The following is an 11,462-nucleotide window of genomic DNA, read 5'->3' as shown; positions in this document are numbered from 1 at the left end:
AGAAGGAAATCGAGTCTGCAAATTAATGTAGCTGAATGTGCCAGAAAAAGACTGAAATTCGGGTCCTCTGACCCAGGCCCTGGATCCCGTCAACCTTGTAACAGTTATCGCTCAGCGCGCATTCCTGCCTCGGCAAATTATGTAACAAAAATAGCTAACTTCACACCGTAAGCCAAAAGGAATTGGGTTTTGAAAGTACATGAATATATACCATACCGTGGAGAGTTGGGGTCTCGTGGGTTCTCCTAGGGAAAATTATTTTCATTTTCAAATACAATGAACTAATCCTTTTGGTTCAATGGGGGAAATATTAGTCTCATTAGTAAAATTTGAAGAGCGTCTAATTTGTCAGAAAAGAAGAAATTTAAGGCCAAGCAAGAACTAGTAAGAAAAGAGCATTAGAAATGTAACACCGACTGAACTCATCCCCAAATGGCTCTCGCTACATTATCTACGCGCCGTCAAGCATGTTCTCGACTGATACATGTAGACAACAAACCAATTTGGATTTGAATATCCAAGGGCCACATGTCTTTAAATTACATTACCCATGCTCAAACATATCTGCAAAAAATTCTGAAAAAAAAAAAAGGATTGACATGTTGTGCAGATTCCTAGCATCGCACAACGTGGAGAACCGTAAAGCGGTGTCACCTTGGGGTGACTACAGCGCCGCATGGCTGGTTTTCGTGCGGACTAGTAACCTCGGTGGTTCTCGTTGGGGGCAAAGGCAGGTTCCAGGGTTGTCAGTTTGTCTTCGCCGCCGCGTTCCTGCTGGGACCCTACAGACAGCGGGGCCACCGCAGGCCATCTCCTGGCCTGGCCCTAGGCTGACTCACCCTCGGAGGCCAACCGCGCACAGCAATGTGGGCCATCAGCAATGTTTTGGAAATAATTTGATTTTTGATGTTTCAAAAATTGTGAAGTTAGCTTCCATGGTAAAAATCAGAACATTTTGTAATTTCTTACAATTACTTTATAATTTAGGTTTGTTTTCTTTTTTTGATTTTAAACCAATGCAGGAAACCATAATCCTTGCCGTGCTTAGGGCTGCAAAAAATCTTTTTGGCTCTGTTTTTTTTTTTTCCCCTGTGATGCTATTTAAGTTATAAAAAATGACTAAGTTTGATCGCCATGTAATATCCACAAAGGGGCATATCAATTCCAAAATTATTTTCAGATTCTAGTAAGAATGATGCCCCTGAGCTTAACTGAATATTCTTTCTATTTTGTGATTTTATGACCACCTATGAAGAAGTGTGTTTTATTTAGACTTACCACTACTTTTTTCCTTTATCTGATCCTGAGTGACCTAATCATGACTTAATAGAGGTACTTTTTTATTTTTTAATTAATCTTCTATTCAGTTTTGCAAGGTGGATTGATTATAATGGGCTGATGAACTTCTCTTGGAAATAGCAAACAGCGTTTACTCTCTGTCGACCTCTGCGATAGGAAAGCCAGATTCCCCAGGTGCAAATTATTGATTCCGTGCAGGTGCGCACCACGTAAAACTCCATTTCTTGCGATTAGTCCTGTGTTCTGGTAGTGTTGATTATTGGATTAAAATCAGAATTTGGGATAAAAAATATGTTTTACTTGCAAACAGTGGCATCATACAGGCCAAGCTGTCGTCAGTCTAGAAGATTCATAAATAGATGCCAACATAATGCTCATTTATGTAAATGTATTCCTAGATCAATGTGATTTCCTAAGGGCTCAGCGAGGTGACAAGAACTGGATCCAAGGGCAGTGCTGCAAAGTTGTCCCACAGAATTTCGTGTGCGACCGTAAAGGAACAGCCACGTGCCTGTTGTTATAATAACTGAACCCTCAACTTCCAGCTAATGAGCTTTAATGCCCAAGAAATAGCATCAACTATTGTATTTCAACTTTAAAACATCATTAAATAGATCTTCTAAATCTCAAATGAATCCGAGATTTTTAAAAAATGCGTCTTTAACGTATCCTCCCACTTTGATGCTTCTGCTTTAAACTAAAGTCATACGGTACTAGAGAATCTACTTGGAAATGATAACATGTGGAGAAAGCACATAAATAAAGATTCTTGGCAAGAATAACTTTTTGGAACATCAATATTATCTCAGAATCTAGCTGTACAACTATACTTTCCGTTTGCAGAAGAAATATAAAAATATTCAATATTAATGATTGGTAACAAATATGTAAACTTCTTAATCTCTAGCAACTTGAGCTCTGGACTGTTTACAACTTATATATATCGAGCTAAATTCTCTATATTCTTATACAACTAAACCGATTTCTAGGAGGCTAGTTAAAGAAATCGGATGTGCTCTGTGAGATGAAGTCTCTCATGGATCGGGTTGCCAATAGGTAGGAGCCAGAGACGGAAACCAGCAGTGGACGTTTTTCTGACACCGATGAATTGCATTTTAAAGTCCATATATAAGGGATATGCATTCTTTTGGGAACACTGAAATTGTGAATCTCACTACCATAGTTTGGAATCAAGTTTTTTCCACTTTGGTGTCAAGTGTTTTTCATCCTGTAATAAGAAAATGAACACTTGCTCTCCAGTTTAAAAATCATCCACTACTTTCTAAAATTTAGAAAAACTTATTTCCACGTCCTTTACCCTGTTCTAGATGTCCCCATGGTCTATCTACAACTTACATTCTCAGTCACATTGATCCCAAAATGTAGAGTCAAACGTAAATATTCTCTGATATGTATGTACACCTCTTAACTTTTCATCTCTTTGCCTACTGTTGTTCATTCTGATTTTTCCCTGGATTTCATCCACCCAACAAGAGCAGATACACACTCTTTTCAAGTGTAGTTAGGGTATTTTCCATGATACACCATAGGTGAGGCCATAAAATAGCCTCAATAAATACATTTAAAAGGATTGAAATCATACCAAGTATGTTCTCTAACCACAATGGAATAAAACTAGAAATAAATAAGAAATTTGGGGAATTCACAAATATGTGAACATCAAAAAAAACACACAATCTTAATAAAGCAAAGGGAAAAATCAGAGAGGAGATTGGAAAATACTTTGAGATGAATGAAAATGAAGACAAAACATACTAAAACTGTGGAATGGAGCTATACATGACTTAGAGGGAATTTTATAACTGTAAAGCCCTGTATTAAGAATATATGTATTTTCTGTTGCTACTGTTGATAAATTGATGCAAATTTAGTGGATTAAAGCAAATGATCTTACAGTTCTGTAGTTTGGAAGACTCACCAAGCTGACATCAAGATGTCAGTGGACGGTATTGCTTTCTGAATTCTCTGGAGGAGAGACTTTTTTTTTCCTTTCCTCCTCCAGCCACATTGGAGGAAGGAACCACATTCCATGGCTCATGACCCTGTTTCTTCATCTTTCAAACCAGCAATGGTGGGTCTAGTCCTTTTCACAGCATCACTCTGACCTCCTCTTCCTCCTCCATCTTCCACTTTTAAGGACTCTTGTGGTTTTATTAGGCTCACTCCACAATCCGGGATAATTTCTCTATTTTACGGTAGCTCATTAGCAACCTTAATTCCATCTCTAAGCTTAATCCCCTTTGTTGTGCAACCTATTTTCTGATTTCAAGGTTTGCATGTGGACGTCTCTGGGGGCAGAATAACGGCCTCCGGCGGGGGCGGGGGGGTGCTTGGAAAACAGAATGATTGAAAGAAACCAGTCATGGGACACCTGGGTGGTTCAGTGGTTGAGCATCTGCCTTTGGCCCCGGTGTGATCCCGGGGTCCTGGGATTGAGTCCCGCGTCGGGCTCCCGGCAGGGAGCCTGCTACTCCCTCTGCCTGTGTCTCTGCATCTCTCTGTGTCTCTCATGAATAAATAAATCAATAAAATCTTAAAAAAAAAAATAAAAAGGACTGAGATGCTTAACCAAGTCACCCCAGGTGCTGTGCCATATCATTTTTTGTTTTCTGTTTATTCTAATATTTATTTATATTTTTTCCTGCCTTCTCATGTTCTACTTTAAATTTTTTTAGAATTCTAATTTGATTCATATTGTTTTTGAGTATCTCTATTTTGTAAAGCGTTTTAGTGGTTACTTTAGGTATTACATCATGTATACATAAAATCTGCCTGGGTTGGGATCCCTGGGTGGCTCAGCGGTTTGGCCCAGGGCACGATCGTGGAGACCCGGGATCGAATCCCACATTGGGCTCCCGGTGCATGGAGCTTGCTTCTCCCTCTGCCTGTGTCTCTGCCTCTCTCTCTCTCTCTCTCATAAATAAATAAAAATTAAAAAAAATTTTTAAAAAATCTGCCTGGGTTACATCATGTTAGCTGTCCCTTTCCTCATCTCTATTTACCATATACTTACATTAAATGTTTCCTCTACATACATTTAGATCCACAGTAGGTAGGGCTATAATTTTGGCTACTGTTGTCAAGTACACTTTAGAAAACTCAAGAGAAGCAGGAAAATATATTGTATTTAACCATATTTGACTTTTTAAAAATCAAGTCATTCTTTGCTAGAGAAAGCATTGTTTTGCTCCAGAATCCTAGGGGATTGTGCTGTGACACTACCTCTGTCTTCTTTTATTATTGTTTTTAAAATTTTAATTCCAGTATAGTTACCATACAGTGTTATGTTAGTTTCAAGTGTACAATATAGTGACTCCACGATTCCATATGTTACTCAGTGCTCATCAGAAAAGTGTACACTTCATACCCTTCACTGATTTCATCCATCCCCCCATCCACCTCCCCTCGTAATAACCATCTGTTTGTTCTCTATAGTTAAGAGCCCAGCTTTTGGTTGGTCTCTTTTTCCCCCTTTTGTTTGTTTTTTAAATTCCACATATGAGTTAAATCATGTGATATTTGTCTTTCTCTGATTGACTTATTTCACTTAGGCTTAGTCTCTAGATCCATCCATGTTGTTCTAAATGGGAAAATCTTCTTTTTTATGGCTTAGTAATATTCCATTGTATTATAGACCGCATCTTCTTCATCCAGTCATCTACTGAAAGACATTTGGGCTGCTTCCACAATTTGACTATTGTGAATAATGCTGCAATAAACATAGGGTGCATGTATCCCTTCGAATCGCCATCCTCATATTCTTTGGGGAAACAGCCAGTAGTGCGATTACTGGATCATGTGACAGTTCCACTCTTAAGTTTTTGAGGAATCTCCACATAGGTCAATGGAACAGAACAGAAAGCCCAGAAATGAACTCACGATTATATGGTCAGTGAATGTTCGACAAAGGAGGCAAGAATATAGAGTGGGAAAAAGCCAGTCTCTTCAACCAGTGGTGCCGGAGAAGCTGCACAGGTGCCTGCAAAAGAATGAAACTGGACCGCTGTCCTTCACCACACACAGAAATCAACTCCAAATGGACTAAGGACCTGAATGTGAGACTTGAAACCATAAAAAATCCTAGAAGGGAGCACAGGCAGTAATTTCTCTAACAACATCCTTCTAGATATGTCTCCTGAGGCCACAGAAACAAAAGCAAAAATAAACTACTGGGACTTCATCAAAATAAAAAGCTTCTGAACAGCAAAGAAAACAATCAACAAAACTAAAAGGCAATTACAGAATGGGAGAAGATATTTCCCCCCAAATGACACATCAGATAAAGGGTTAGGATCCAAAATATATGAGAAATGTCAAGTTTTCTTTTTTTTTTTAACTTATTTTGGTGCATTTGTACTTACGTGCGGTTACACTAAAATCAGCTTCCTCCTGTAGAAAGGACAAACTATCTAAAGGCCTATGCAGGGATTGATGGAGACACAGGGGTTCCGCAGCCAAGATCGTCATCTGGTGCAACAGTCAAGCTAATACTTTTTGGCCCACTAAGCAGCTATTGTTTAAAAATATGCTGACTGTTCCGCAGTAAGGGCAGGACTGATGAATGTAGGGAGCGCTTTAGTTTCGGTGCCTGTCACAAGGCTTCCTCCTTTGGGAGAAAATCATTTCAATTTGTGTTTTAACGGTTACAAGAAAGCACCTCAGCGAACCAGCAGCCCCACAATATTGCCCCGGGCGGGTCACGTCTCGGGAGGCCTAGCAGAGGCGGCCGGGCCCTGCTCACGGCCCCTCGGTCGGGCCTTAGACGCAGGGAAAGAGCAGGAACACGAGGCCCGCGGCGTCCCCCTCCCCGGTTCCCTGCAGCCCTTCCCTGCTCGTGCCCCTGTGCTCTTCTCCCACCTTAGTTCCACCCCTAGCCCTCTGCTTGCTCTTCACCCTTTCTTTCTCTTTTCTCTTTTCTTTGCTGAGATAAAGGATAAAGACGAGAAGGAAAGCCGGATTAGGGCAATGCCTCTGCACGCTCCCGAGGGCCACAAGGCAATCTCCCCACGTTTCGACATAATCATTTAACTCCCCAACTTCAGATCGTTCTGTAACTCTGCATTTCAGTACAGCCCAAAGTGTTCAGGGGTGTGCACAAGGCCCCGCCTGTTATACATCTATATTCCTGACTGAACTGAGCATCGCACAGAAACCGAGGGGGAGGCGTGTGTATGCACGAGTCTGTGTCTTTATCTTCCCCTGGGTTCTAGGCGTTTAATTTAGCGCCAAGAACAAAGATGGTTTGTAGCAAATGATTGCTGAATAAAGCAATTTGTAGAAGTTGTGTGTCATTTTTTAGCAGGATGTGCTCTGGGCAGTAGAGGTGGAGAGCTTTTTATTCACTGACGTGATGAAGTTTGATAAGAAAAAAGGCCTCTCTCTGACCTCCAGCCCCAGTAATGATTACAGAATTCAACAGGGACATGCCCAATAAAAAGACCCTTCTTTGTTGTAGGATTGCCAGGCCCGATTCTAAGGGCGAAATGTTCTTAAAAGCAGGAGACAAAGCCAGCAGTGGTGCAGAGTCGGGAAGACACGGATGCTCAAGTGGGCGGATTCTGATTCATTCTAGATTGGCCCAGTTGCTTACTGGTGTCTAATTAGGTCTCTTCAACTAGAAAAGGCTTTGCAAGTCGTAAAATCCATACTTTGTTGTTTTAAAAAATTCTTAAATATCGTCAAACAACTACTAATATGATTCTGTTGGGGGTCTTTTTCCCATGCTGTGAGTGGCTCCTCCTGCACGTGAGGCCTCACAGTGTGGCTGCCCCTTCCACAGATGGGGCAAGAAGGAGTGTTCAGGGGGACCAAGGGCCACTCGGGGTCACTTCCCACAGGCCTCAGCCGCTAGCAGAGGTGCAGCGAGCACCGAGCTCCCCTCCCTTCTGCAGGTCACAGTTCAGAGTCTTCCTCCCCCAAATCCTGGGACGGAATAGAGAACAGGTTTCCTCCAATTACACAGGTGACGGTGGGAGGCTTGTGAGCAGCCACTTCCTCCCCTGGAATAATCAGGTTTATAATAAGTGTTTTCTCTGCGTTTCTCTTCTGGAAGCACCTCGAGTGTTATCCTGGGAGTGTACGTTGCTCTGCTCCAGGTCGGTAGGAATATGCAGGAGAGCACATGAGGAAGAAGAAGGTTCTGTTGAAAATAAGGTGCTGCTTGATTCAGACGGATGCGGATGCGAGAACTAGATCCCCCCAGCTTGGCCAACCGATGAGTAAGAGGGGAGAGGGCTAAAAGAATTTGGAGGGTGCGAACAAAAAACAAGGACAACAAGTGTTTAGCATTATGCAAATGTTCCCTGGGTGAAACAACAACACAACATGCAGGACAGGTTCTGGTTCTAATAAAATGACATTTGGACAAAAGCAGTTGCCATTGGATGGAAAACGCATTGCTTGGATTATTTAGACGCGAATAAGACGTGTCCCGTGTTGTATGGGCTAGTAGGATATATGAGGAGGCCGTGCATGGGGACTTCGTGAATTATGCAAATCAAACCAAGAATGTTCCAAAGGTCACCGTTGACCGCATCATTAAATCCCGACTCAAAGATGCTGAAAATTCCATTGTGCCCGGTCCTATACTTCATTCTGGCTACGCTGTTCCGACCTCGTCGCCTGCAGCCCGGCCCCAAAGCAGCAAGTCCAGGAGCACCTGCCGTGTCCCTAAGGGGGTCTCACTGGCTGGACCCCAGGCCCCTGCCGGGGGGGAGGGGAAGGAGGGCTCCGCGGGCCGCGCGGCTTTCCAGCGGGGCCTCCCGGCACCCCTGGCGCTGCGCTCACCTGCCCCTGGGGTTCCCCGTGGGGAACGTCCACGCGCGACCAGACTGACCCGCAGGGAAACGGGAGCCCGGACGGCCACGAGAGAGCCCGTGACACGGGTCAGCAGGGATCTGGTCCAGGATGCGGGGGCCGCGGAGTCAGGGGGCCTGGAGCGCGGCTGCGGGGGGCGAGGGGCGAGAGACAAAGGGCACCGGCCCAGGCCCTCGCCCCTGCTCCCGCTCCAGCTCCCTCCCCTGCTCCTGCCCCCTGTCCTGCTCCCCCTGTCCTGCTCCCACTGCAGCTCCAGCTCCTGCTCCCTCGCCCCTGCTCCCGCTCCAGCTCCCTCCCCTGCTCCTGCCCCCTGTCCTGCTCCCCCCTGTCCTGCTCCCACTGCAGCTCCAGCTCCTGCTCCCTCTCCCCTGCTCCCTCTCCCGCTCCCTCCCCTGCTCCTGCCCCCTGTCCTGCTCCCCCCTGTCCTGCTCCCACTGCAGCTCCAGCTCCTGCTCCCTCGCCCCTGCTCCCTCTCCCGCTCCCTCCCCTGCTCCTGCCCCCTGTCCTGCTCCCCCCTGTCCTGCTCCCACTGCAGCTCCAGCTCCTGCTCCCTCTCCCCTGCTCCCTCTCCCGCTCCCTCCCCTGCTCCTGCCCCCTGTCCTGCTCCCCCCTGTCCTGCTCCCACTGCAGCTCCAGCTCCTGCTCCCTCGCCCCTGCTCCCGCTCCAGCTCCCTCCCCTGCTCCTGCCCCCCTGTCCTGCTCCCCCCTGTCCTGCTCCCACTGCAGCTCCAGCTTCTGCTCCCTCTCCCCTGCTCCCTCTCCCGCTCCCTCCCCTGCTCCTGCCCCCTGTCCTGCTCCCCCCTGTCCTGCTCCCACTGCAGCTCCAGCTCCTGCTCCCTCTCCCCTGCTCCCTCTCCAGCTCCCTCCCCTGCTCCTGCCCCCCTGTCCTGCTCCCTCCTGTCCTGCTCCCACTGCAGCTCCAGCTCCTGCTCCCTCTCCCCTGCTCCCTCTCCCGCTCCCTCCCCTGCTCCTGCCCCCTGTCCTGCTCCCCCCCTGTCCTGCTCCCACTGCAGCTCCAGCTTCTGCTCCCTCTCCCCTGCTCCCTCTCCCGCTCCCTCCCCTGCTCCTGCCCCTGTCCTGCTCCCCCCTGTCCTGCTCCCACTGCAGCTCCAGCTCCTGCTCCCTCTCCCCTGCTCCCTCTCCAGCTCCCTCCCCTGCTCCTGCCCCCTGTCCTGCTCCCTCCTGTCCTGCTCCCACTGCAGCTCCAGCTCCTGCTCCCTCTCCCCTGCTCCCTCTCCCGCTCCCTCCCCTGCTCCTGCCCCCTGTCCTGCTCCCCCCTGTCCTGCTCCCACTGCAGCTCCAGCTTCTGCTCCCTCTCCCCTGCTCCCTCTCCCGCTCGGGCTCCCTCTCCCGCTCCCTCCCCTGCTCCCGCTCCAGCTCCCGCTCCCTCCCCTGCTCCCGCTCCAGCTCCAGCTCCAGCTCCCACTCCTGCTCCAGCTCCTGCTCCCTCTCCCCTGCTCCCTCTCCCGCTCTGGCTCCCTCTCCCGCTCCCTCCCCTGCTCCCGCTCCAGCTCCAGCTCCAGCTCCAGCTCCAGCTCCCACTCCTCCTGCTCCAGCTCCTGCTCCCTCTCCCCTGCTCCCTCTCCCGCTCCCTCTCCCGCTCCCTCTCCCGCTCCTCCTCCTGCTCCCTCCCCTCCTCCCTCCCCTCCCTTCCCCCTCCCCTCCCCCTCCCCCTCCCCCCCCACTCCCCCCTCCTGCTCCCTCTCCCGCTCGGGCTCCCTCTCCCGCTCCCTCCCCTGCTCCCGCTCCAGCTCCCGCTCCCTCCCCTGCTCCCGCTCCAGCTCCAGCTCCAGCTCCAGCTCCCACTCCTGCTCCAGCTCCTGCTCCCTCTCCCCTGCTCCCTCTCCCGCTCCCTCCCCTGCTCCTGCCCCCTGTCCTGCTCCCACTGCAGCTCCAGCTCCTGCTCCCTCTCCCGCTCCCTCCCCTGCTCCCGCTCCAGCTCCCGCTCCCTCCCCTGCTCCCGCTCCAGCTCCAGCTCCAGCTCCAGCTCCCACTCCTGCTCCAGCTCCTGCTCCCTCTCCCCCTGCTCCCTCTCCCGCTCCCTCCCCTGCTCCTGCCCCCTGTCCTTGCTCCCACTGCAGCTCCAGCTCCTGCTCCCTCTCCCCTGCTCCCTCTCCCGCTCTGCTCCCCTCTCCCCGCTCCCCTCCCCTGCTCCCGCTCCAGCTCCAGCTCCAGCTCCAGCTCCCACTCCTGCTCCAGCTCCTGCTCCCTCTCCCCTGCTCCCTCTCCCGCTCCCTCCCCTGCTCCTGCCCCCTGTCCTGCTCCCACTGCAGCTCCAGCTCCTGCTCCCTCTCCCCTGCTCCCTCTCCCGCTCTGGCTCCCTCTCCCGCTCCCTCCCCTGCTCCCGCTCCAGCTCCAGCTCCAGCTCCAGCTCCCACTCCTGCTCCAGCTCCTGCTCCCTCTCCCCTGCTCCCTCTCCCGCTCCAGCTCCCTCTCCCGCTCCCTCTCCCGCTCCTCCTCCTGCTCCCTCCCCTCCTCCCTCCCCTCCCTTCCCCTCCCCTCCCCCTCCCTCCCCCTCCCCTCCTCCCGCTCCCCCTCCTGCTCCAGCTCCCTCTCCCTCTCCCCCTCCTGCTCCCTCTCCCTCTCTCCCTCCCCCTCCCCTCCCCCTCCCCCTCCCCCTCCCCTCCCGCTCCGGCGCCCAGGCCCCACGGGTGAAGGTCCGCAGGCCGAGCGCTCAGGGCGGGTGGGCGCTGGGTCCGAGGGCCCCAGGGGAGGCCGGGGGCGCCGAGCGTCTCGGCCGGGAGAGCTAACGGGGGAGAAGGCGGGGAGGGCTGGTCGGAGCCGCGGGCCCCGGGGGTACGGGAGGCCCCGGTGGCAGCGGGCGGGCAGCGCCAGGGCACGCGGGTCACGGGCCTGGTCCTGAAATGCCGCATTGAGGTCCAGGCCCCTCCGTTGGGAGAACGTCAGCCGTTTCCAGCGAATCTCGCACCTGAACTGCTGGTAATATTCAGAGGGAACATACTCGTGCGCGATGTCACTCAAACAGCACAGACAGCTCCTCATTCTCAACAGGCCCGACGACGTCAGCGTGTGTTGGACCTTTAGCGGGTGTGTCCTAAACCGCCCTTAAGGCTCAGTCCTTAATGAATTTAGGCTGTGAGGGCGGGAGTCAGAGGGTCAGAGGCAGGAGTGAATAGGATTTCATCCTGATGAGTTGCTGAAGATAAAACCAACAGGAATCACTGAAGACTTAAAGTACTTTTTTCTCCTCACCTCCCTACTACTTTTTGAGGATACACAATGTATCGTTAGGGAATAATCTAGTCTTTAAAAATGAGTCTAAGAAGTCAAAACTTTCATAAGTTGATAAAAGTCAAATCACGAGA

The 11,462-nt window shown here is 50.2% G+C and overlaps 1 pseudogene; it reads left to right on the top strand.

Annotated features, from left to right (window-relative positions):
* The first annotated feature begins 599 nt into the window (after positions 1 to 599).
* LOC125754449 (basic proline-rich protein-like) lies at positions 600 to 10,791 on the top strand (annotated as a pseudogene).
* Positions 10,792 to 11,462: the final 671 nt, after the last annotated feature.

The sequence above is a fragment of the Canis lupus genome, chromosome 36 (genome assembly GCF_003254725.2).
Source record: "Canis lupus dingo isolate Sandy chromosome 36, ASM325472v2, whole genome shotgun sequence".
In the NCBI taxonomy this organism is placed as follows: domain Eukaryota; kingdom Metazoa; phylum Chordata; class Mammalia; order Carnivora; family Canidae; genus Canis; species Canis lupus.
This window is presented reverse-complemented; position numbering and strand designations above follow the sequence as displayed.